The following is a 25408-nucleotide window of genomic DNA, read 5'->3' on the forward strand; positions in this document are numbered from 1 at the left end:
TGTGTGTGTGTGTGTGTGTGAATGTGTGTGTGTGTGTGTGTGTGTGTGTGTGTGTGAGAGAGAGAGAGAGAGAGAGAGAGAGAGAGAGTTTTTTTTGGGGGGGGGGGACACGAATGGAGCATAAAAGTTTTGAATGTCATAGTTATTGTACTATAACAACAACTAGAGGCTTCAAGGTCTATGTGACAAATCTTCGATATAAAAAGACACACACACACACACATATATATATATACATATGTATATGTATGTATGTATGTATACATATATATATCTATGTGTGTGTGTGTGTACTCAAGTAGGGTATGATACTCATATTTTCAAATTTTCAAGGAACCTAATACAAAAACAAAAAGAGGTTTTACAAAGCAACAGTTAAGCCAAATGGTTCGTATATTATAGATTGTGTGCAAGGAAATAGGTTCAAAATGGTTGAACCTATGGTTGAACACAATCTACTCTCTCAAAGAGGAATATGCTTTTGTAATTAGAGGATAGAGATAGATAGAGATCAATGGCATGCATGGTTTTAGTCACAACCTTTATTTTACACCACGTCCTTTAGTTTAGCATAATGGCCAAAACTCCTACAAAAATAAACAATTGAGCAACCTTACTTTGCTTTCATTTCTAGCTTATGTATTGTTGTGATTAGGTGATGACGCAAGCCATTACCATGCTTGTGAACATAGATAGAGATCCAAGAGAATCATTTAGAGAGAAACATAGATGTAATCACATTCTTAATGTTAAAAGAACGCCAGCTCATCTCTTTGAAACTTGAAGCTTTTCTGGTACATTGGAAAGTATGAGCCCTTATACGTTCACAACTCTACTCTTATACATGAAAAGTTTTATAATTACACATTGTAGCAATTATGGGCCTTCATCTTAAAAAACTTGTTGGCTTACACAGTTTGTACTTCTTGACTTGGTAGCACTTATTTCAACTCGAGGTAGACCAAGGGAAAGATGGTCTTCTTGCCATATAAAAAGTTATGATGTACACTTCTACCATGTCTTGCTTAAAAGAAAGACGCAAGGATAGAAGTAAGTAAGAAAGTGGAGTAGAGACATTGAATTCAATTGTGTTCCTATTGTTGAAACCAGTTCTAGAACCCACTCCATTTTCAAAAAAAATCTTTATTGTTACATTGATTTCAGACGGCTTTTATCTCTTCACACCATGCTAACTTACCTAATATGTATAATCAACATTTGTAGCATTGCTAAACCAAGATACACCAGAAGGAGGAGACTCCCTCTCTCTCTCTCTCTCTCTCTCTCTCTCTCTCTCTCTCTCTCTACCACAATAGAAGTAGAGCACTCCTAAGTTTTTTGAACAAGGGCTAGCACCTCATAAAAAACAATGTCTATGAGAAGCTCCCAAGCTTGGTATCAAAGAATTCTTTATAGAATCTTAGGTATATTTATGTTTGTTAGAATCTTCAAGAGGTTGTATAATGCATTACTTTTTAGAAATGAAATAGCATATACATGTAGGAATGGAGTATTGATAGTGTTTCACTTGGAAGAGAAGATGTCTCTACGAGAATAGAAGCAATGATCCTTTGGCCGCAGCAACGCGCGGGTCACATACTAGTCACCCTAAAGCCACCAAGGCTTTTGCATCTCTGACTAAGGAAAGCACATGGGATGGTTTGGTAATTGTAGACCTCATTCTAATAATGCATAGCATTATGCATAGTGCAAGAGTTGCAAAAGGTCCCTCTAATGTTCTCCTTTTCTAACATATAATTTTGGAGTTGATAGCTTGTGCACATAAATTTTCACTTTTGTACCTTAAGATATGGGGTTCATAAAAACCTTATTGTAGAGCCTTCAAGGCTTGTAAGGTTCCTCTTCCCTCTATTTATGAAGGAAAGGCAATGTGCACCATAAATTCACACTTTTGTACCTTAAGATATGGGGTTCATAAACCTTACTCTAGACTCTAGAGCCTCAAGGCTTGTAAGGTTCCTCTTCCCTCTCTATATATGAAGGAAAGACGTATTTTTAGAAGGGTAGCTCACATTTTCACCAGTAGAAAACCGACAAAATATCCGAAAACAGATAAAATGCCCAGCAAAATCAACCTGGGAGGGAGTGTGCCTCATAAACTTCTATGATTGTACGCGGTTTTCAACCTAGAGCCCACGAGGGTTGTAAGGTCACTCCTATGAGAAAAGCACATGGCTGGAGGCATGAGTTTATAATTGTGGACGAGCCTAGGCCCATGCATAGAGCAAAAGGTCCCTCCATTGTCCACCGTTTGTAGCACATGGCCCATGGCCCATGGGTGTGGAAATCTTAGTGTAATACCGTATACGATGAGTACTTTAAAGCGTTGTCTTCGAGTCTTCCCTTGAGAGTCTGAGACTGTTTGAGGCTTGTAGCTTGTAGCGCGCAGTTTCTCCCTTTCCTGTTAATTCATGATGGGTGCTGCTAACGCTATCACATACTTTGATTGAGAGGCAGCATTGAATGATTGATGCCACCCACTGTCCAATCATTCGCAGTCACATGCAAAGTATCTTATCAATGGGAGCCACGTCCAAGCGGGCCACTGGTAGAGACTCCCGAGTCTTCGTGAGCTTGGCGCTGACAGGTAGCCCACCCATGCACGGCGCCCCTGTCGGCCATCTTGAGGGCATGCCCACCGACATAATTTTTATGGGGGAAAATTACCAAAATACCCCTCTAATTTGTGGAAATTCCCAAAATACCTCTAAAATTCCCAGAAATATACCCTTATATCTATTTTGGTTGGACTGTTCAACATTTTCTAATCTTTATTCCTTTTTGACAATTGAGATCCGTTTTCGAGTGCTTAGCATGTAATTTGTCACAAATTACCTCACAAAAAAGGTAATTACGTCTAAAAATAATGAAACAATTCATCCAGAAAGACAATTAGTCATCTTATGAAAAGCTACAAATTCTTTTTATTTTTGGAGAAATTTACACTCACAACTATGGGTATTTTGGGAATTTTAAAAAATTTGAAGGGCATTTTGGGAATTTGTGGCAAAATATTGGGGGTATTTTGGGAATTTTGGAATTTGAGGGATATTTTGGGAATTTCCACAAAGTAGAGGGGTATTTTGGTAATTTTCCCTTTTTATTTCGATTGCTCGCAAGTAAAACAAATTTATGTTATAGAGAATGCATGGCTCTTTGGAGGCTAGTCACCGTGTAGTGTTAGAAAGAAATCGGGGTCTAGTGTATTTAACCGGCCGAAATCATACAATCCCGGTTAGATTTCTTAAAAACCGGGAGGACTTCAAGTTTGCCCTTATTTTCTTTGGTTAGAAAAATGTATTTTTCTAGCCCTGCACTCCTTCAATAGATGTTGATTCAGTAGAGTAGATGTTGATTCCTACCACTTATGGGCGCTTGGATTCCTTCTTAGACGAGGCCCTCCACGGGAGAGGGTACTTTGTAGGACTTGATTTAATTGACATGATGTGACAAGGTAGACTCACACACACGCGAAAAAGGGAGGGGGGGTAACATGTCCATTTCTAAATGCACCCTTTTGTCGAAGTGCAATTAGGGGGGGGGGGGAGGAAGGGGTAATCCATAACAATGACCCCCCTGTTTGTGGGCATCACCTAAGTCTTTGGTCAGAGCGAGAGAGAGAGAGAGAGAGAGAGAGAGAGAGAGAGAGAGAGCAATTGCTCAAGCTCACTCCAACAAAAGTGAGATTTCACGTGTGTGTAGGGGAGTGTGTGGATGGGTTACCACCAACCCACTTCACAAGATTATAAATTTTTGTATGCTTACCTAGGTTCCAATTGCTCAAACTCACTCCAAAAAAGTGAGATTTCACTTGTATGTAGGGGAGTGGGTGAATGGGTCACCCACCAATTCTTAAATGGTTCAAGGCCCATTGCACATGCCGATAAATTATTGTATGCTTACGTAGGTCTTTCATGGAGGAGTGGCATTCTTGAAACTCACATTAGCTCATTTGTCTTTGTGCACGTTGCAAAGATTGCTTCTAGCCTGCAAAAGGCAGCAGGCTTATCGTCTCCTCCCAACAAAGATTTACCAAATTACTCTACCAAAATTGATATAGTTGATCTCTCAAAGGCTTTGTTGTGCACAACCTACGAAGACTGCTATGCAAAAGCTATAGTGGTATACGTCATCCCCATTATGCCAAACATTGCATGCGAAAGTGCTCTTAGTAACTATGTTAGGCTAAAGCATTCCAATTTGTTTCTATGATCAAAAGATTGTATCAATTGTACAGAAGAGCATATTGTCATCATACATACTCCCTTGACGAATCTCACCTTACTCCTCATCTCTACTTATAGATAGCACAAGGCACTAGTTATTCTTCAGCTAATCCACTAAAGATTAGCGTTGCGATTAGTTTTGAGTGGGCACTAAGAGATACTCCTTTGGCTAGTAGATTTGTAGGTAGTGGGAAGTCCAAAGTCTTGTTGAGATTTTCCATGGTGTAGTCTTTGTATAGAGTTCTACCAAACATCGAGCGAACTTATCTGAGCAAGCTCAAAACCAAAAAAGTTATCAAGTGTGTTTCTCATGTATATATATACTTCTTTTTTAAAAGGAGATATCACACACACACACACACACACAAAGAGAGAGAGAGATTTCTCTAAACCCAAACAATAAATGTCAGCACCATTGCTCCCCAATCATGATTATACAAATCTAGTCGTCCTTATACATGTCACCATTGGTAGCAAAAATATGTTTTTTTGGAAACTTAAATTTAGATCAATTGAATAGCTTAGTTCACAAAGATGGAAGATGCGATTCCTTTCCATTTTGGATTATTGTTTGAAAAAATCTAGCAGATGTCTAGAAAGCCATAATTTATTTGTGGCAAATTTCACTCTCTTTTGAGCTTGTGTTTGCTCAAGACAAGGTGGTAAGGAAATCTTGCTAGTTGGATGAGGGAAAGGGTTGCATCATATTGACATCGCATTTTTTGCAGATGATAGAGACTTGCCAAACCAAGAGCTACAATGTATGTCCACTAGGAAGAGCACTAATAAGTGATACAAGATGCTTAGATCTCTCTCTCTCTCTCTCTCTCTCACTTAAAAAAAAAGAGAAACAATATCACTATCACCAACTATTTTCATCATATACAAAACATCTTTACAACAAAATGTTGAGCTTGGAGAATCTCCAAGAAAAATTCTTTTCACTTTTAGGGACCAAAGCAAACTAGATCTACTTCGATCTTTGACTTAGCTTTATTCTCTTTCACTTCACCTTGCGCATTCTCCCACTTAAGTTTTAGTCTTCATGAAAACAAAGCCAACATGTGAGCACAACGAAACTACCTTGTAGGATCTTCTCTCTCTCTCTCTCTCTCTCTCTCTCTCTCTCTCTCTCTCTCTCTCTCTCTCTCTCTCACACACACACACACACACACACACAAAACTCTTTGCAAAGTCTGCATCTCATTCAATTTTTAGATTTCAAGTCCGGTAAAATATAGTGCTAAGAGCCGATTGAAAACTTAAAACAACCAATTGAAGGGAGGGAAAGAAGGATTAAATCCGGTTTGAAAATTCAATAAAATAGAGTTTAATTGTAAAAAATGCCGTTAGTTTGAGAGATTTTCTCTATGGATGTTTGTAAAATTGATTTTTCTCGAACTCTTTCTGAAGCATGTGAGCTGGTGCTCTCTCTCTCTCTCTCTCTCTCTCTCTCTCTCTCTCTCTCTCTCTCTCTCAGATTACTTGATATCATGATGTTGTTTCGTTGATACCATGGTTATTCTCGCTGATCCCATGACGTTGTTTCATTGATACAATGATTATTCTATGATGATTTTCGTTGATACCATGATGATTTATTCATTTTTATTGATACAATGATGATATCTTGTTAATACTTTGATGATACTCATTGATATCACTACGTTGATAAATGTCGTTTTATGTAGATATACACATGTCATTTGCATCATGTAATCATGCATCTTGTACTTTTACGTTCATACTTATATGTTATCGTGCGTATATATGTCGTCAAAAGAGTGGCATCTCGAACCATCTCTTATGGCATTGTGAATGTAATTATTTCACTAACGATGCTAATAATTTTCATGACTATGTTTTTTTTTTTTTTTGAGTCTATGATCTATGTAGGATTGAACGCTGATCACACACTCATTAAAAGTATAACAAGCTGACATTTATCCAAAAATGATTTGCAAAAAAAACCCACGAGCAGTACCACAAAGTAAAACTTACTTTAGCAACGCTACATTCCAGAGAGACACCTACCTAAGATTAATTAAGCTAATTCTCTGGAATATCAACATCCCCATCATCACTCTTTGTTTTCAAATCCTTAGAATTGTTGCCATCCACAGAGAAGCCCACAGAAACGCAATACTGAGAATTTCCTTTACTGTGCCAGGCAAGCTCCTTTGCTATTGAACGGGGATGCATCACAGGGGAAATCTCAACCACATCACCAAGAGAAATGTTTCCATTGTGCTTGATTTTCTTAAATGTATAAGGATAAGGAAGAGGAATTTGCAGGTGGAAAACCAGCTAAGAGCTCATGGGGCACACTAGCATGGAGCAAAACCTTGTCGCCAATGCTAGGATTGAGGGGAAAGCAGAAGATGTAAGACAGGGGTGACTAAAGCCTGAGAGTCCACCACCCAACCACCCTTTATATAGGCATGACCTTGGCCTTTTGCCCTAGTTGGACTCCCCGTTCCACACCGCCTAGCCCGGCCCTGCCTTATCTAGTCCGGCCTTGTCGGTGTCCTGACATTACTCCCCCCTTAATAAGAAGATTTTTCGTCCTCGAAAACGAAAGTGGGAAATTTCTTCTTAAGAACACTAATGTTTTCCCAGGTGGCACTTTCTTCAAGTCGGTCTTTCCACTTGATTAAGGCTTGTTGTCGTACGTGATGACGTGTACGCAACTCATGATAATCCAGAACACTTTCAGGTTCATGCGGTAAGGTAGGAGGTTCAATGTAATCAACCAAAACTTGTTGGTCAATGACATTGTCGTCCCCATGTAATCGCTTTCATAGACGGCTTACATGAAACACCGGACGAATGCAAGAATGTGAAGGTAGTAATAGTTTGTAGGCACGATCACCTACTCGCTTGAGTATTTTGAAAGGCCCATAATATTGGGGAGATAATTTAGGTGTCGGTCTAGTTTTCAGACTTTTTGAATGTTCTGGCACACGTAAAAATACTTCCTCCCCTTCTTCGAAAGTAACTTGCCGACGTTTCTCATCAGCGTATTTCTTATACCGATCATGTGCTTGCCAGACATTCTGACGAGCAAGTTTCAGCATATCCATATGGTCTTGGAGAAAATCCTTAACCTGTTGGAGTTTGTCGGTTGCCAACCCCACCGTAACTGGTGACCTAGGTTAAAACCCGAACATTAGCATGAAAGGACTAAAACATGTTGTGACATGATTAGCACTGTTGTAGGCAAACTCGAGAATAGGTAAGTATTCTTCCCAGTCTGACTGTTTTTTGATGATGTATGCTCTTAGTATATCCTCTAGCGCCTGGTTAACCTGTTCCGTTTGACCATCTGTTTCTGGATGATCAGCTGTACTAAGGTTTAGTTTTGTACCCAATCATTTAGATACAGCTCTCCAAAAGTGGCTGTTAAACTTGGAATCACGGTCACTAACAATGTTACTTGGAAAACCATACAATTTGTATAGATTGTCCACAAATAACTTGGCTAGTTCTGGTGTCTTAACCGTTGATTTGGTCGAAATAAACTTACATAGTTTAGTCAACCTATCTACGACCACCCATACTGAGTCATGACCTCGTATAGTGGTTGGTAAACCTACAATAAAATCCATAGAGATACTTTCCCATTTTCCATTGGGAATCTCTAAAGGATGTAAGAGTCCTCCTCCTTTTAAGCGCTCTGCCTTGTTAACTTGACATTTTTGGCAGTGCAAGACATAATCTTGAACAAAGCCATGTATACTTGGCCAGTAAAACTGTCGTTGTACGAGAGCATAAGTTTTTCTAATCCCCGGGTGCCCTGCACTTGGACTATCATGACATTAATAAAGAATTTGGCGCCGAATGTCCGTGTCCGTCGGTACACAAACTCTCCCCTTGTGGAGTAGGTACCCATTGTCGGTGGTAAAATGCTTCCATCGTTGTAGTTCATCACTTGCTAAAGGAGAACTAGGTGTGGAGGTTAACTGTACACTACCGTCGTTGGAGTGAGAAGGATCCCTCTTTTGAACATGGCTCCACACTTTGAAATATGCTTCATCATGCTCATATTTTACCTTGAGAGAATCTAAAAATTCACTACGAAGTTCCGTGAACAAGAGCGAATTAATCTCTAGCATTCTACTTAGAGCGTCTGCCACTATATTGTATCGGCCTGTCCGATACCTTAACTTGGCGTCATATTCCTGAAGGATCTCGGCCCACCTGGCTTTTCGACCCTTTAAATCTGTTTGTTGTGTAAACCATTTGATGCTTTCATGGTCAAACATAATCTCGAACTGAGCACCATACAGATAATGCCGCCATGTCTTTAAGGCAGAAACTATTGCATAGAGTTCGCGTTCGTAAGCAGAATAGTTATGTTGAGCTGCATCAAGCTTCTTACTTTCAAATGCAATCGGCCGTCCGTCTTATAACAAGACTGCTCCAATAGCACGATCACTGGCATCCGTTTCCAAAACGAATGGTTTCAAAGGATCTACAATATCCGGTACACGAGCTGTAGCTAATGCATCCTTGAGCGACTCAAAACATTGCTGTTGAGCGGATCCCCACTGAAAAGCTTTTACTTTGCCTTTAAGTTGATCCGTCATAGGAACAACAATTTGAGCATAGTTTTTAACGAACCTTCAGTAAAAACCTACAAATCCTAAAAATATCTGTAATTCTTCCACATTTTTAGAAGGAGGCCATTTTCTGATGGTATCCACTTTGGATTGATCCATGTATAGGCCATGAGCTGAAATAACATGCCCTGAATAATGAATTTCATCTTTTAGAAAATCACATTTAGATTCCTTGGCATATAACTTGTTTGTACATAACAACTCAAACACTTGTCTGAGATGTTGTAAGTGCTCTTCTTCAGAAGCACTATAGACTAGGATGTCATCAAGGAAAACAATGACAAATTTGCCCAAATATGGCTTCAAGACACTATCCATAAGTGTCATGAATGTTGCGGGTGCATTGGTTAACCCGAAGGGCATCACCAAAACCTCGTAGTGTCCAAACCGTGTTCGGAATGTAGTCTTAGGTATATCGGCAAGCCGAATACGGACTTGGTGATATCGTGACCGCAAGTCAATTTTTGTAAAAATGCGAGCATGAGTTAGCCTATCAAATAACTCATCTACTCTTGGCAATGGGTATTTGTTCTTAATCGTAACCACATTTAAGCCCCTGTAGTCTACGCACATGCGTATACTGCCGTTCTTTTTCTTCACTAAAAGGATAGGCGAAGCTCATGGTGAAGAACTGGGTTGTATAAACCCTCTGCTAAGGTAGTCAGCAAGCTGACATTCCACCTCAGCAGCCTCTGAGTAACTCATACGGTAAGGTGGTTTACTAACAGGTATACAGCCTACAGCCATGTCAATGCTATGTTGTATTGATTGTGTCGGCAGTAATCTTGATGGAAAATCATTAGGAAATACATTTTGGAATTCCTTTGATAATTGTTGTAATTGACTAGCAACGTTTGCTTGTTTAGAATTAGCAATTGGTGGAATAGAGGAGAGAGAAGCATGTGGCGTTGATGAATGTTCCACAGACTCAATGTTAGAAAGAAAATGAGACAGTAAGTAACACAAGAAAACGTGATCTATTTCCTTATCAAAAACGAGCTGCATAAGCTCAGTGGTACAAATCAGTGGTGATGAAGGTATATCTTTTCCTCCTAAAAACAACACATGTGAGCCATGGGATTCAAACATCAAGATGTTGTGCTCATAGCTATGCTTTAGTGATGGTCCTAGGCTATGCAACCATTCCCTACCAAGAACCACATCAACCCTTTCCATGTTCATAACCTGAAAATCCAAACAAGTAGAGTACCCTTGTACTTCCAATGGAACAGCTCGGCATTGAGTATCCCATATTTCAATATCATGTCCATTCATCATTGCTACCTTGTAGTGGTGGGTACTCGGAGTTTGAGGCAGTTTGAGCTTTTTCACCAATCCATAATTGATGAAATTGTGAGTAGCATTGTCATCTACCAAGATGCGCACCTTGTGCCCTTGCAGATATCCGTGTATACGGACTAACTCATGTGGTCCAAAGGTTTGTTGCCACATGGAAGCTGTGAGACAGCATTCATGCACCACCTCAGTGTGTGTTACTTCCACTATAGAGAATTTCGAGGAAGACTCAAGAGGCAGTAGTTCCACCGTATGCGCTGCTTTCTCCTTCCCCTGAGCAGCAGATTTCCCCTTGGGACAACTTGGGTTTTTTAGATGCATCTGAATTAGCAACTAGAAATTTTCTTTTATTGTGCCCATATTGCATGCGTGTATTACCATCTATACTAGCAGGCATGTTACTATTGTGTAATTTCTTCTCATCAGGGTCATCATGAATATGTGCTTTCACTATGGCTTCCTCAAGTGTTTTAGGGTCTTGGGTCTTGACATACTTCTTAAGCTCACGTGTCAGACCTTGTATGAACCCTTGTACTTGCTGAAAGGTATCCAAGCCTTCCAACTTGAGGATAACATCCCGATAGTGAGAGATATATTCAAGGAGTGATGGGTATTGGCGCATGGAACATGTGTCCCAAGCCGTCCAATTCCGATCGGCCTCGTTTGTAGGCAAAAATTCCTTGCTAAACATTGCTTCAAATGCTGCCCAACTCTGTGGTATGATGTTCTTCTCCTTGAGATACATCCACCATTTGTAGGCCTTGCCTTCCATAGTTAAGCTTGTCTGCAGAGCTCTGACTGCATCCGGAGTACGCCTTAAGGCATGAATTCCATCCCATTTGATGAGAAAGATGTTCACTGCATCTTTATTGCGGTCTCGGTCTTCGCCCTTAAAGACTGGTGGTTTAAAGTTCTTTAACAATTCATCCACCTCTTTGGCCAGTGAGAGTATGCAACGTATCATTAATTGGGCCTTGCCCTTGTGTGCCAACGTGCTCATGCATGTGGGTGTCAGCGGGACTCCTAGACTGCTGATGCATTAATTGAATTACTAATGTGGAAAGTTTAGTAACATTTTCATTTAAAGCTTTAAAATTTTCATCCATGACTGTCATGCGTGTCTGAAGTGCACGAGATTCTTGAATATCGAGCAACTCATAAGTATCTTCTCCTACCATAGCGTCACGGTTACTCTCCTTGAGAGGATCCGGCCGCAGGCCATCATTGGTAGGATCAGGAGTACTTTGCTCAAAATCGAATGTCATATTGATATCCGAATCCATGGCTACACAGTGCGGTGAAAGAAGTACTCAAAAAATATACCTGACATTGGGAGCACTCGCAAAGTAGAGTAGCCGTGCTAACTCCGTCGAAATCGATGGTAGTCCTCCATATATGGAACTCCGCAAGCTCTTGATAGTTGAATCAACTATGCTTGACGATGCCGACAAAAAATTGTGCTGCTTGAAACGTCGTTGATGACTGAATCTTCTCGAAGGAAGAAATTGCAGTAGATGTTCTTCCGAAACTTCAACTCCGTCAAACTTTAACCTCGATGAACTTGTGCAATTTCTACAATTCAGACAGTTTGCCTGGAAGTCAGTGTCCCCTTGCCTATGCTTGTGTCGGCTCTCAGCCTTGCCAACAACCTTCGAACACCCTAGCTTGGGTATGGGGTGTGTGCCCGGGTGGGCACTCCCCCTAGCTTGAGGTTTTTTTTGATGAATTTCCCAAGGCCAAAGCCTTTGGGTGCCTTGTATGTGAAATAAAACATCTGTAGTCAGCTATGGCAACCACAGCAGTGCCTCAAGGGCGAGGGAGAGAGAGAACTCCCCGTGCGTTGTGTTCTGGGCGTCGCCCCAGGGACGTAAATTGCCCCCCTTTGCAGCGCGCACCCACCGGGCTAAGCCACGCAGTGTATGGCAGAGGTCGAGGTTGCCTCCCTCCCGGCACAAGCGGCCCTTCTCACACAGTCGACCTCACCGCTCCCTTAGCAAGAGGCTCTTCACGCCCACAAAGAGAGGAGCATGCAAAAGCTCCACGCCCTCTTGTCCAAAATTAGACCTTGCTTTGATACCAATGTAAGACAGGGGTGACTAGAGCCTGAGAGTCCACCACCCAACCACCCTTTATATAGGCATGCCCTTGGCCCTTTGCCCTAGTTGGACTCCCCGTTCCACGCCGCCTAGCCCGGCCCTGCCTTGTCTAGTCCGGCCTTGCCGGTGTCCTGACAGAAGAAGAAGAAAAAGGCAATCGAGTGCTGCAGGGGCTTGCATGGTTAGATCAACAGGAGGAATCCTGACAATGCAATTATGCGAGTAGCCAGTAAACATGAGGAGCATGTGCTGTATAACAATGTCATAAATGCAAATGATGGCATCTTTGTTGTTTCTATCAACGGGCTTCATCATTGTGGTATTAATTATGCATTAAATGGGTAGGAATTTGAATGTCAGATCTTGCCCTCTTCGAGATTAGAAAGAGAGATAATTGTTGCACAAAACTCAGAGCGGATTAACAAGGCCCTTAGCACTAATCATGAGCAACTCCATTTGTCTTCAGAGATCATGTGCACACCAGAGCACATGTGCCCACCACAGCAACACTCATTCTTGAGCAAGGATTATAGCGTGTTTAGCTACTATTTCAGTCCCGCGAGGAGCAGTAGCTGCAGCAATGCATTCATCTTCTTTCTATCGTGCTCAGGCTCCTTGAGGGCTTTGATCACAAGGGTAGCGGTGCTAATTGCTCCCCTACTTCTAGTCCTGCTCCAGTTCAGTGTCACCATTGAGGGAGCCACCTGTAAACTCCAGTAGATGGTAGACATGAAGCTTGAGTGATGTATGTTTTGCGCCCACAATGAAGATGCAATGCTGATAAAGCAAGGGAAGCAAGAATATGAGGAGGTGGTTTTTGTTCGTTTAACAGGAGGGGAGGTTGGAGCTGCCTCTTCTTCATTGGCGCCCAAGATTGGGCCCCTAGGTCTGTCGCCCAAGAAGGTAAGAGAGGACATCACCAAGGAGACTTCCAAGGACTGGAAGGGCCTGCACGTTATCGTCAAGCTCACTATCTAGAATCATCAAGACAAGGTCGTTGTTGTCCCTTCCACTATCTGCGAGGGATCCAATTTAGGCGGCATCTTTGCTGGTTCCTCTCCTTTCTTTCTACTGCTTCTGCTTCTGCTCCCGCAACCCTGTGTTGCTCTCTCTCTCTCTCTCTCTCTCTCTCTCTCTCTCTCTCTCTCTCTCTCTCTCTCTCTCTCTCTCTCTCTCTCTCTCTCTCTCTCTCTCTCTCTCTCTCTCTCTCTCTGTTTTACTAGGAATAAACGGTAGCTAAATTAAATCATGATAAAGATGCCCGTTACATAAACCTCAGAAAAATAGCACATTTGCCTTCGTTCTGCACCTAAACATTATTACAGAACATGAAACATCATTGCAATCAAAACTCAACAGCTCAAACATAGGATAGCTAATACTTGTGTTGGCAACATGAAACGATTCATTAGTGCCAAGACCCTTAGCAACATCTCCAGCATATTTGCCAAGGACAGCCTCAGAGTTGGCCTTGCATCGGGCAAGCAAAGCAGCTTGTGCTGCAGGAATGTTTTCCTTCTTTCTAGCCCAAAGTCTTCAAAGTGCTGGCTTGCAATGCTCATCCAAATGAGAAAGAAAGTGTCCATGGCTTCTTAGTATCCAGCTCATTCATGGAATTCAAATTCAAAGTTTCTTCTTCCTCACTTTGAAGTGCCTGTATTGTTATTTGGCTATCTCATGAGGGGTTGTCTTTGGCGCTTTAGAGCTAGGATTAACCATGTTTGGCTTCAACAAGGTGCCCTCTAAGAGTACATGATGATCACTCAAAGCCTTGTAGACAGCAGCAAGCACAATCTCCGTCACAACAGCACATTTCTTAATATCATGGGGCCCATCCACAAGAATCTCAGGCTCAACAATGGGGACTAGACCATTCTCTAATTGGCATATGATGGCATAGCGAGCCAACCCATTTGCATTCTCAAGTATGGCAAGAGGAGACAACTCAGTTGGACCAATCGGGCTCTCCACTTCGAAAATTGGGCTCCAACATTATAATACTGCTCGCAGCGTTGGGCAAGGCCGTCCAATCCCTGAGTGGTTGTCTCACTCTCATTGCATGCAAGGTCGAAAGTGCCCTTATCTACTGAGGCGGTCCGGGGCGGGCAACAAGAAGAGCAACCTCTAGACACCCTTCAAGGCTCCCGTGCTGCTCAATGGGGCTGGGGCACAACACAACACAAACCAAAACAACAAACCCACAGCCAAATCCCAACTACACAAGGGGCACCACCTAGTTTAAGAGCGAACTAGGACGCAAAAGAGGAGAATCGTTAGAGCAACCCACAAACAAGCAAGGAATTTACACTAACCCTAACACCAATGGAACACTCTCACACACTAAAGCACGAGAGAGGGAGAGAGAGAGAGAGAGAGAGGGAGAGGGAGAGAGATAATGCTCGGGCTGCTTTGAAACGTATCGGCAATGATCAAGCAAACACAACTATATATTTAAGAAAGAGAGAGAAAGGGGGAGGGGGTGCTTGTTGCATTAATACCTTCTTACAAATCTGTCATGACAAATCAAAGTGAGATTAGTATTTGTTCAACATAGCTTGCGTAAATTTCACCACAACACATCACAAGAAAAGCCACCCCAATCACTGTCTTAAGGCCAGGGGAGTCCTCTCCACCCTGTCGCCTTCTTACAGTATGTGGGATTTATGGCTAGATTGATGACAACACCAGAGACAAGCTATCAAGAACTTAACAAAAAACACCAAGACACTTACGCATCATTGTTGTCCATTACTTCACGTTGGAAAGGAGACAAAGTATCCAAGCTTAGTCCAAATCCACCCTCCTTGATTCAGCAAATGTTGGGCTTACACTAGTAGGAGAAATGATAGATTTCCTACTCTCAATTGAATGATCACTCTCTCTCTTACAATGGCATAGAGTTCCCTTGCTAATCCCCTATTACAACACATGCACATGCATAAGACAATGAGCTTCCACTCAAGAGCTCCTTCTAGAGAGGTTGAGCTTGGCTTCTCAAGCTATAGCATAGTGCTCTTGCTTATGGCTCCTCCTTTTGTGCTAGCTACACCCTCCTTTTATAGCAATTTTGAAGGCTAGGGTTACTCCTCTAACCATGGTTGGGTTAGATTTTCAGCAATTTATCTAATTTCTTTTGCTTGGAATTATCAAGAAGTTGGTGGGAAAAGAGAGAGGAGAGAAATGGAGGTGATAGGACTTTTCATAGTGGGTTAGTGTTAGTAGAGTTAGTATTAATTTACAAATGGAATTGGATATTTACAATGGGAGTATCCATGTAGGATACAAATAAGGAAGAAAAACTCTTAAGAGGTAAGAAAAGGTGGATTTCTTACAAGGTTGATGCTCCAAGTGTCTTGAGTAGGGCCAATTTTGACGCTTGTTGACGGTCCACTAGCTTTGACGGTACATTTCTTCTCCACTCTTGACCTTCCTTGAGAGACAAGGTAATTGAAGCTGAGTAATCAACCACCATGATGCTGTCTTTTAAGAGAAGAGGCTGAATTTTGTGGTTTTTTTTTTATAGATATGGGTAAATTGGAGGAGGAAAAATGAGACTAGGTGGTCAATTTTGGAATGGAATTGTGTGTGGGAGGTATGAGTTCACCATGGTTTCTCTTATTCTTCAAGGTTGAGGAGAAGGTGAGTAGGGTGCAGAGAGGAGTGGTGAGAGAGGTGGGGATGATGAGTGGAGAAGTGTGTGTGAAAGAGGAAAATGATAAAGTGGAAGAGAGAGTGTGGCTGCATAGCATGGGAAAACTGGGGTCCACTAATAAAATCATAGCTCACAGCTCGTAGCTCAAAATAATATGAAAAAATTTGAGGCAAAAGTTCAGCCCACGAGCTACAACTTTTGTTTGTATCACCTTTTCAAATTCGGAGAGCAAGTGAACTTTAAAAATTCAGCAAAACCGACCGTTTTTTTCCACTGCACAAGGTCCTTGTGGGGTCCTTCTTTGGATGATTCTTTTGAATACCTCCAAGAGTGAGCCCTCCATAGTGCATGTATGCATGCCACCTACCCTTGACCTTATTTGGTAGGTCTATAATTGAAGATATTGTTGAGATTATGATATAAGTGAATAGTACAACTAAGAAAATCAAATATTGAGGGGTCTAAAAAATATGTACATGTCAAATATAAATAATATAAGTGGAAAAAATATAAAAGGGTCAAAAGAAATCTCTCTCATTATGAGGCTACCATAAAAAGATAAATATTTTTTGTGTTCTAGTTAAAAGAAAATGTATTTGCCTTTGTCAATTTAAAGTTGTATTCTTTACCTTTTTTGTTTCATCTTCATGAATGTATAAATGGTCCAAATGTACTTTCATACTGTACAATAGATACCAATCACACTTGTGACTATCTTATTGTGTAGGCATCTACAATGTTCTTAGTTTCTCACATTAAAAATCCCAAGTTTTATATTCAAAATAACATTGTAAGATTTTAACTTAGTGAGTACCTGGGCGTTCACTAGGAAATATGTAAGATAGCATGTGCAAACAAAATAAGGATTTTATAACTAGGTACATTTAAAGAAAAATATACTAACATAAAGGGATTTTTAAGAGAAAGTGAAAATTTCCATACATAAGGGCTAGTTTTTTTTACAAAAATGCATACATAAGGGGTACATACAATACTTGAAAGTATACAGGTAAGGGATTATTTAAATACCTCTTGTTCATGCTATCTACAATTTTTACATCGTGGAGTCCCGAGGAGTGAGTATTCTTTACACAAATACTTTTATGCATTGTTTCTTTGAGAAACAAACCTCCTTGGTGGGAGGACTTGATTACAGAAATTAAAAGGTTTACATGACTAAAAAAATAAGTCAACACTCTTAAAATTTAGATCTTTGAAAAATGAGATTCCTTACTTCTTGATTTCAGATGGGATGCTTTCTGGAAGGAAGCTAAAAGAGAATGTATATTTAGAACTATTAGATGTCGATAATTGCAAGGCTCCAATGTCTCCTATCAAATCGTAAAACAATAGCAAAAGTTATTTTGTGAGATATCAGCTCAATGGAACATGTGTGCAAGTTACCTTGAGCAATAAGGAAATATGACCAGTCTCACTGTATTTAGACAATATGTAAACCATGGAAGTAGTTCTTTTGGAGCTTTCCTTGCATTGAGGCTTTGAGAAATTGCACAATCTAAATTGCTGTGTGAATCATGCCTTCCTTCGTCGAGCTTTAATCAAAGTATTTACAAATGATTGAATATTGTCTTTTGGTTGACCCGCTCCATTTGCAGGTTGCTTTGTTCTAGCCATGAGTTTTTTTAAAACCAGAAAACAAACATTAATTTAACTTTATTGTCTTTTTTGTGTTCTTATTTTTTTAAAAGATTTTATTTTTCCAGTTATATATCTTTTTATAGTGATGAGACACCATCTATATCTTTGATATAAGAGAAGACACCATTTGATTAATAATCAAGCAAAATAGATATTTCTAGGATATTTTTTTAATGAGTACTTTTTAAACCGAATGCACCTATTGTGCACCTATTCGCCCTTTGCCTTGTACTAAATGCAATTATTTTGCCAAAATGTTTATCTCAAAACAAAACTTCCACATGCAACAAGTGTCTCCAGTAGATTGCATGACTTTCCGATTCTTCATGATCCCAAAGGAGGTCCAACAGCTCATATATAGCTTGCAACTTCAATGTAGTACTTTTCATTGCTTATGCTCTGAACCTTTATAGCATTTTCTTGACTTAAGATATGTTTTTTAGGTCGAGCATCAAAAAATGATTGGTCGGGGATGTATACGGAGGCTTTGAAGTTACAAGCTCATGGAAAGGTAGCTTCTTTTACAGATATAGTTTCATTTTCACTTTTATATGTTGTCCTTGCATCCTTATGTAAATGCTTGATGCTTTTGAAAGGTCGCATATGTCCAGCCATACAATTCAAATGCATTATAGGACATCCACAAGCCATTTGTTATCATCATTCAAGATAGTTGGATGCTGGAGATGTGTATTTGCTTCTCACAACATAACGCATGGGCTGTGGAAAGCACATTCAAGAAAAATGTGTATGGGTTGCCATTACATGAAGCTATTTTGCCTAATCAAGTTGGAATCGGATTGCCTGTGTGGTTGATGATGTGCACATGTGACCCTAGAACATGCTAGGAGAGCATTGGCCTTGAATTGACCATCCACATAGTATTCTCAAGGATGTGTAGCATTTGGCCGAATGAAATTCTAATAGATAGCTGCCCTCAAGGGCTGACTGCTATCTTGAGAGCCATTAGGGATGATGGTGCTTGTTGGGCTCGAGAAAACGGAGGGTGCCGAGTGCAAGTTGCATGCCATGTCTTGCTCTGTTGGTTTTATGTCAAGAAGGCTTGGGTAGAGAATCTTTTGCCCCAAGTGCCAAAAGACTTGTGAGATCAAGTATATTGTACAATGTATAACCTTACGCATTCAAAGTGTGAGGATGATTTTGAAGCTCGCTTTCACAAACTCTTATTGGACTACTCCAAGCATGCAAATATTCAATGTTCTGTATCCAACGGGTGGTGCTCAAAGTCATGTATATGGCGTAAGCATTGGACAAAGTTTGGGTGCTTATTTCTCCATGGCAATGTGGACACTACAAATCTGGTGAAGAGATTATGGCAGTATATCAAGTACACTTTGTTCGATGCAAGGATAAATAGGTTGATGCTTGACCTATTGCATGCACTTGTTGGTGATGCAAGGAGTGGAACCTGGATGGGAGGAACTCTATTGGAGTTCTTCAAGCAAAAGCAAGAGCTAGGTGAGCATTGATCATTCTCCTTGCATTTTTATATTAGCTACTTTTCCTAAACAAGTTATTCATTGTGTGTATGTTAATAGTGGACTCTGAACGTTTTGTTTTGTATGGATCAAGGAAGAGTGCGATGAAAGCACTAGCTGGTGGGGAGAAGTTATTTAAATGATATGAGTCTAATCCATCTACTCTTCAGGTGGTAAAAAAATCTATATTGCTATTCAAGATTCAGAGCATGTCTTTGGGCACTGTCTTTGGGCACTTGGTATCACATGAGTTTACAGTCCTCCTATTGTCATTGTCTAGATTGGTCCTCCCAATGCAAGCATCTATATGGAGTGCGCCTAATACTACAAAACCATTTTCCAATGCTACATGTAATTTTGCCTATTGTGGATAGTTTGCATGCAATGGTTGAACTTCCTACAAACAATGGAATGCAAGAATGTCCTCGGGCTATGGAGGTAGAGAGTGGTTGTGATGGCACAAAATTGGGTGTTGACATGCATGGCTTTGAGCAAGATATGGACAAGATTGATACGGAGATAGTTTTTTGTATTGAGGAGTTTAGAGATATCTTGCAACAAGGCTTCCGAATAATTTGTCCACATGGACGTTGGTGAAAAAGGAGGTAGCTCTTGGACAATTGAACATCTCTATGGAGAACCTGAAAAATCTCCATGATCCAAAGAAAGCGAGCATGCCATGTAGAGGTAGCATTAAACAAATTCAAGCCAATGTCACATAAACACGGATTGGGCATCGCAGGCTGTCAAGTATCATTGATCCTCTTTTGCCATGCTTTGTTGCCTTTATCTCAAAAGCATTTGGCTACATCTTCTACTTCTCAAATCATGGACCACTTGGTGCAATTATGGGATGGCATTAGCTCAGCCAAAGGTTCTATCATTGCATGTGACTATGAGGTGTCACATGAAGGAAGTGAATGGCATTTCACAGTGAAGCTTAAAGATGGCAGAATCTATGAAAAGGCCTACACATCAAGAATACTCATAACCCTTATGTGATGAACATGTAGGGCCTTTACATCCGCCATTATTGCAGGATCATCCAAGAGGAGGCTTGTCACACATGCAAGCACTATGTGTATGTGGGAGTGTTGTGCACTAGCCATGTAGGCATTTTGGATATACATTGGTCATTGTGGCATGTATATACAAACTGGTCTTGTTTGTGTGTGGGCGATCGTGGCCTTCTTGGTGTTCTTGTTTCTTCTCATGGGTTTCTATTTTTGCTACAAGAACTTGTGTTGGGTTTTGAGTGAGCCCCTTGTCAAGTTTATGTATTGCCATTGTGTGGGTTTATACAAGGTCCTTGAGAGCAGGTTTATGCATTGAGAGCAGGTTTATGGATACAATCAACCATGCATGACTGAGGTTTTATTGTTGTTTCTTGTTTATACAAGGTCCTCAAGAGCAGACGTACGCATACAATCAACCATGGCTGAGGTTTTATTGTTTTTGCTTGGAATGCATAGTTCACATGTACCTGGACTCAAGAAAAATGTATTAACTTGCCATAAATGTGGACCTCGCATCGTGGACTCGCAGCATAACTCAAGAAAATTGCAATCTAACTTGCCATAAACCTAGACCTTGCAATAAACCTTGACCTTGCCATAATTATACATGGACTACCATAAAAACTCAGTTGTTGGACCCAAGCCATAAAACTTGGATGTCCAATAAACACCTCGCAATAAACCTAGACCTGAACATAAATATGGACCGAGCCATAACCTGGATTGTCATAAACATGAACTAACTATATATAGGTACTTGGACATAATAACATGGAATGGAAATGGGTTTCGTAAATTCAAAGCAAATTTATAAATTTGGGTCAACTCTCTGTCACCCAATCTGACAGCTCACAATCGATGCGCCCCTCATTTTTTCTTCCACCATTGATTTCTTTTGAAGTGGTCTGTATAGTTTTGAGTTTTGCTAGTTAAATTAGGATTTGGTAGAAATTTTGATTTACAAATCAAGGCTAAGAAAATTTATCTCTACAATCAATCTATTAATTATTAATTAGAGTAACAATTGTACACATACTCGAACACCTCATATATTATTATTCATACTCCTATTGCCATCACCGCCAGCAACATCATACTCCTAGGAGCTAGAGGACAGACTCTCCTGCCGCACCTCACACTAAACCTGGACTGCCATAATAACCAGAAAATAAACATGGACCGAGCAATAAACCTCGACCTCCCCATAAACTGGAGCATGCCATAAACCTGGACATAATCCTGGACTGCCATAAAATGGAACATGAACATAAAACCTAGAACATAAACATGGACTGAGCTTGTAAATAAACCTAGACTGCCATAAACCCAAACATAAACATGGACTCGCATTAAACCTCGACCTCCATAAACCCGAAAACTGGAACATAAACATGGACCGAGCCATAAATCTGGAACATAAACACCATATATAGAAAGATCGATCTCGCAATAAACATAGACTGCCATAAATCCAGACATAAACATGGACTAGCATTAAACCTTGACCTGCTATAAACCCCAGACATAAACAATGGGCTCGTCTTAAGCCTCGACCTCGCCATAAAACCTGGAACGTAAACATGGACTCGCATTAAAAACCTCGACCTTGCCATAACACCTAAAACATAAACATGGACTCACATTAAACGACCTCGCCATAAAACCGTGGACCGAGCTCGCAATAAACATGGACTCGCATTAAACCTCGACCTGCCATAAACCCATCATTAAATATGGACTCGCATTAAACCTCGACCTCGCCATAAAACATGGAACATAAACACGGACCGAGCTCGCCTAATAAACCTGGACTGCCATAAAACGCAGACAATAAACATGGACTCACATTAAACATCGACCTCACCATAAAACCTGAACATAAACATGGACGGAGCTCGCGATAAACCTGGACTGCCATAAACTCAGATATAGACATGGACACGCATTAAAGCTTGACCTCTCCATAAAACGTAAGCATAAACCTGGATCGAGCTCGCAATAAACGGAGCTCCATGGATCTTGCCATAAAACCTGGAATATAAACCTAGACCGAGCTCGCAATAAATCTCCATGGATTTCCATAAACCTAGATATAAACATGGACTCGCATTAAACCTCGACCTCGCCATAAAACTTGAACATACACCCAAATGGACCGAGCTCACGATAAACCTGGACTTCTATAAACCCAGCTGGACATAGACATGGGCTCGCATTAAATCTCGACCTCGCCATAAAACCTGGAATATAAACATGCAACGAGCTCACAACAATAAACCCAGACATAAACAATGGACTCACATTAAACGTGCCTGAACTGAGCTTGCCATAAACTCCGCCGACCTTGCCATAAAACCTGGACATAAATAAAACATGGACTGGAAATAAACCTTGGCCTCGCATAAAACCTAGACCTCACAATAAACATGGCTGGATTTGGACATAAACATGGACCTCGCAAACCTCGTCGACCTCGCCATAAACCGGAACTGCCATAACCTTGCGATAATTGAACAAACACAAACAACTTGGACCTCGCCATAAACCAAGCTGCAATTTCCAAAAAATAGACCCTTACAGTTTGCAAAGCTAACCAAGTGAATCTTCGTTTAACCTATGACACTCGCAAAACTTGCTTAAAGTAGTCATCATCATCATCATTCAAACTTCAACCCCATAATGCCAAAAAGCAGAAATAACCTCATCGACACTTCGCCATAAACTTGTTGGATATACCCTAAACCTTGCCATAATAACTATTCACCACTTGGACCTCGCGATAAACTTGGACTCGCCATAAACCTCAACACGCCATAGATCTCACAATAAACCTTAAAGACTCGAGACTCAAGTGTCATACCATAATGTCATTTACATAGATTAGGTAAATCACATTGTCATGTCACAATTTTTCACAATATCATTTACATAGATTGGGTAAAGATTCAAGCAAAGACTCAAGAAAAATTGGGTAATAGTGATATTACATTGTCATGTCCCAATTTCATAATACTGTTTACATAGATTGATAGTCAAAACCATTTACGTAGATTGCTAGTCAACTTCAAGACACCATCCATGAAGATTTTGCCTCATAAGTAGCTTAGAGCACACCGAAATTATACCTGTAGCACTTTAATCTCAAACTCGCTACATGGCTCGAGCAATGCACATTTCACTACTGGATTGCTTGCTCCATGGCCCAATGCCTCCATATCCCTACATGAAACATCTGTGAGAGTGCAAGACGTAGCTGACATGCAAAATCCAGATACACAATTATGTTAGTACCTGTGCAATAAAGGTATAACATCCATCATAGCACTACAATCAAGCGAATCATAAAAGAGAAGCTGGTGCTTTTTTCCACCTAGATCTGTTATCTTCATATGTGTGGAAAGGTACATCACACATAAAGTCCAATGCTTTCTGCAGCAAAGACAAGAAGGAAAATTTTAGGACATTGCTCACATTAGGAAAATGTAACATCTGTGTATCTGTAATGCATGACCTTATAGGAAAAACTGTTAGCACACAATGGCTTATATCCTTCTCCCCAAAGAAGTTTTTAATAACATGTATGCCATCATGCTTGTCTAGACTTGCTTCTGCCACTGGAACCCACATGGAATCAACAAACATAACTCAATTTAGCACATGTGCTGGTGCTATAGTGTGATCCATCCACCTATTAAGAAACACAAGTTATGCTTCTAAATCCTTGTACTTATACATAGAAACACAAGAAAGGATCAACATCAAGAGATGACATTGTAAATAAACTCATTGTCTTTGTTGAGGCTTCATTAAATAGTATTAATTGCAACATCTCATCATCCATGTCCATGTGTATGCCAAATTGAATGGAGCTGAATTTGATGGGTATATGCAAAGAGAATCTAGTGCAAATAGGTCATAGCCAGCAATGTAATGATTGTCATGCACAAGAAAGACAAAAAATCTGAAGATGTCTCTATCTAAATCATACCTGTAAAGTGCTTGGTTGCTCCGTGTCGGAGACACAGGGTAGATTTTGTTCCCCGTCTTTTCTAGGCGCAAGTATCCATATGAGACATAAAACTCAAGGGCCATATAAGAGTAGTCATCAGGTGATCCTACATCAATAGGCTCGTTGGAAGTCTTGCCTCTCCAAATTGGTAGCTTCTTCTTGGATGGAGAAGTAAGTACATAATTCTAAAAGGTAAAATGCATCTCATTATTTGAATGACATAAACAAGACATCCTTGTGAACAAGCAAGTCATGAACCCTCCTCTCACAAGAGACATAAATGTAGAAACACCTCCCACAAACCTCATCAAGATTGAGGTTGCTCGGAAAGATCTCCTCTTGTATCAATAGCTTTGAAAGTCTTCTCTACATTTTTATCATGATCCTCCTCACCCTTTGGAGCAAACTGGAAGGGATCCTTAGTATCGATGTCATCCAAGGCAGCCTCAAGCCATAAAGGGACATCGCGACCTCTCTTCTATTTACACACATAGCATTAAGGGAAAAAGTGATTACACATTCATGCTTAATGTGATGAGGCAAAGAAGCAACAAAGTAGGACACTCACATGTGCATCAGAACCTTCTTCAATTCTCCCCTTTGAATTTGTCCAAGCTGGTGAGCCTTGTCCGCCATGTATTTCTTCATCCTCCCACTTTTAAACTCTTAAACAAAGGAAGCTTGATCCATCTCCTTGTACTGTCCACCAAGCTCCTTCCATACTTGTAATGGTCAAATGTGCATGAGGATTTGATATCGCTTGCGGTTTTTCTTGAACTTACAATCTTTATCGGTGAACCTTTTCATGGCTGCTTTCTTCCAAGCCTTAACCTCAGGAATGGGCAGCAAATTAGCTCTTCTCTTTGTCTCTTTGTGCAAGGGCCGACCTTCAGGACGCTTTGGAATCTCTATGTCAATACCATGAGACTCCTTGAGGTGATTCATCATCCTCAATCTCTAGAATATGAAGGCCAAATGTGAGGAACAATCGTCACTTGCGTGATTGGTGTGGTAGTCTTCCATTGGGGAGCTCAATCTCTACATAGAATTTGCAAGGATCAATGTTTATTGCCTCTTCCTTCTTTGCTTGTGCTTTCTCTTCTATGCTATTAGAATCATCGCTTAGCTCTTTGTTGCACGAGTCATTATCAACTAGCCATCTTCTTTCATGAGCGGTTGTTGAGGCTAGGAGGTGTGGGCGGATTATGCATGACTAGCCACGGGCTTCTTCTCACCTGAGATGCTCGCAATTTTTTAGTAGGAGACATGGGGGGGCTGTTGAAGCTCTTCTCTTGAGAAGGAAACAACTCTT

At 40.6% G+C, this 25408-nt stretch overlaps 2 pseudogenes; both read right to left on the minus strand.

Moving 5' to 3' along the window:
* Positions 1-13502: 13502 nt before the first annotated feature.
* Positions 13503-22023, minus strand: LOC147430148 (fructose-bisphosphate aldolase 8, cytosolic-like; annotated as a pseudogene).
* A 9-nt stretch (positions 22024-22032) lies between these two features.
* On the minus strand, positions 22033-24840 carry LOC147430149 (uncharacterized; annotated as a pseudogene).
* Between the last annotated feature and the right edge of the window lie 568 nt (positions 24841-25408).

This window comes from Adiantum capillus-veneris, chromosome 22 (genome assembly GCF_014529385.1).
Source record: "Adiantum capillus-veneris isolate H3 chromosome 22, ASM1452938v2, whole genome shotgun sequence".
NCBI classification, from domain to species: Eukaryota; Viridiplantae; Streptophyta; class Polypodiopsida; order Polypodiales; family Pteridaceae; genus Adiantum; species Adiantum capillus-veneris.